Source organism: Lepus europaeus, chromosome 12 (genome assembly GCF_033115175.1).
Source record: "Lepus europaeus isolate LE1 chromosome 12, mLepTim1.pri, whole genome shotgun sequence".
Classification (NCBI taxonomy): Eukaryota; Metazoa; Chordata; class Mammalia; order Lagomorpha; family Leporidae; genus Lepus; species Lepus europaeus.
The window spans coordinates 83690786-83693349 of NC_084838.1; the positions used below are offsets into that span (position 1 = coordinate 83690786).

Genomic DNA, 2564 nt, shown 5'->3' on the forward strand with positions numbered 1-2564 from the left:
AATAAGAAAAATAACTAAAGATGATAGCTAGTTTTGTTTAATGTTATGTGTCTAAAAACAGTTTCCATGGGCAGGCATTTTGTGGAGCAGTTAAGTTGCCTCTTAAGATGCTTGTATCTCATATCAGAGTGCCTGGTGTGAGTCCTGGCCTCTGTGTTTCCAATCCTGCTAATATGCATCCTGGAAGACAGCAGGGGATGGCTCAATTATTTAGATCCCTACCAACCACATAGGAGATCAAAATTAAGATATGGACTCCTGGCTTGGGTCTGGTCTAGCTGTGGTTGGATGTTGGAGGCATCTGTCAAGCGAACCCATGCATGGAAGATCTCTGTCTACCTGCCTTCCAAATAAAAAGTGAAAATAAGAAAATAAAAATGTTCAAAAAAGAGATAAAACTGTTTCCAAAATCTTCTGATAACTCAAGATCTAAAAAACCAGAGTTTGGCCTAGAGCCACTGGGGAGAGGGTGGACAGCCCAGCGGTGTCCAGACTGTGGGCAGGTGAGAGGCTACAGTGCCTCTGAGGTTGACCATTTGCCAGGATTGTGAGGCCACATGTTCGCATATAAGGTATTGAAGGTCACTGTGCCACTGCTCTTTATTCTGCTGCATCTGAACAGAATGAACTGAAACAGCAGGAAAGGAGTTGAGAGTAGTGCAACCCATGAAGTCACCCAGAGTGGCTGCTTCTATTCTGAATCCTGTGTTAAGCATTTCATCCAAGTGAGAAGTCAGAATGACATCAGAGCCAAAGAGAGGTGTCTTTTTATTTTCTTTTTAAATAAGCATTTATTCATTTGAAAGTCAAAGAGAGAGAGAGAGAGGGTGAGAAAGAGATAAAGAGATCTCCTATCCACTGGTTAACTCCCCAGATGGCCTCAACAGCCAGGGCTGGGCCAGGATGAAACCAGGAGCCAGGAGATTCATCCGAGTCTCCTATGTGAGTAGCAGGGGCCCAGGCACTTGGGCCATCTTCCACTGCTTTCCCAGGCATATTAGCAGGGAGTGGATCAGACATGGAGCAGCTGAGACACAAAGTGGTGTCCCTATGAGATGCTGGTGTCACAAGCAGCCGCTTTACCCACTACGCCACAACGCTGGCCCCCAAAAGAGAAGTTTTCTTCCTGTACGTTCAAGCTCATCAATTTGCCTGCTGAAAATACCCCAGGAGTCATTTCTGCCTTCTATCAGGAGTGCCTACCATGGAGAAGTACCTTCTGCTGTGATCACTGCATCTCCTTTAGATGAAACCACTCTTTCTGCATTAAAAACAGTTCTGAAAAGTTCCCCAAGGCCAAGTAGTAAAATTGGAGGTGAAGACTGATCTGTCAATCATGGTGGGGTGATTGTCTGTACTAGAGAAAAATACACTGATATGTCTGCAAAAACCAAGATTCAAAAGCTGAGTGGGGCCTTGTGGGAGATTATGTGAAAGTGCTGATTTTCTATCAGTGACAGTTCTTTAGCTTGGAACAATAAAATAGTTCCTGAACAGACAGAAAAAATCCTAAAACAACTCTACTAAGTTAAGTGACAAATATTCACTGAATATCTGGATCACTTTAAAAGAAGATAAACAATGCATTAATTCCTGAATATAAACTTAGGCTTATATTTTTTTTTATTTGTTTCAAACATTTTATTTATTTATTTGAAAGGCAGAGTGTCAGACAGAAAAAGGAAGAGAAACACAACTTGCATTCACTGCTTCCCTTCCCAAATGGCTGCTGCAATAGCCAGGGCTGGGTCAGGCCGAAGCCAGGAGGCTGGAAGTCCATCCAGGTGCCTGACGTGGTGGCAGGGATCCAAGTACTTGGCTATCCTCCACAGCTTCCCCAGCTGCATTTGCAGGGAATTTGATCAGAAGCGAAGCAGCCAGGGCGTGAACCATAGCTCTGACATGGGATGCTGCTGTTGTAGGCGGCAGCTTAGCTCAGTGAGCCACAACGCTGACCCCAGCTTATGTATTTTTGGCTTCTTACTAAAGAGGAACTACAGATAAATTGGGTCTACTGGTAAGCATGTGCTGTGCCAGGAGGAAGCATATATACTATTTAAAACTATGACATCATCTAGTGTTCACTGATACTAAGGTTACTAAAGGCTGACCATTTTATTTATTTAAATAAAAACTTTTTAACATTTGTTTATTTACAAAACAGAGTGACAGAGGGAGACAGAAAGCAAGCTTCCACCTACTGACTCACCTCCCAAATACTAACAATAGCTGGGGCTGTGCCAGGCATCAGGAACTCCATCAGGGTCTCCCACATGGGTCGCTGCACTCAGAAGCAGTGGTGGAACTTGAACCCAAGCACTCCAAAAGAGGTTGCTGGCATCTGAAATGATGTCGTTCCCCCCCCCCCCCCCATCTGCTGATTTAGTCCTGCAATAGCTGAGCCTCCCACATGGATGGCAGGAACCCAACTACTTGAGCCATCACCATCATCTCCCAGGGTTTGGCATGAGCAGGATGCTGGGTTGGGAGTGGAGCTGAGGTCTGAACCCAGGCACTCAGATGTGGGACACAGACATTCGGACAGGTCGTAACTGCCTGCCTGT

At 44.9% G+C, this 2564-nt stretch overlaps 1 pseudogene; it reads left to right on the forward strand.

The window, feature by feature from the left end:
• Positions 1–535: 535 nt before the first annotated feature.
• Positions 536–1434, forward strand: LOC133771045 (ATP synthase subunit O, mitochondrial-like; annotated as a pseudogene).
• Positions 1435–2564: the final 1130 nt, after the last annotated feature.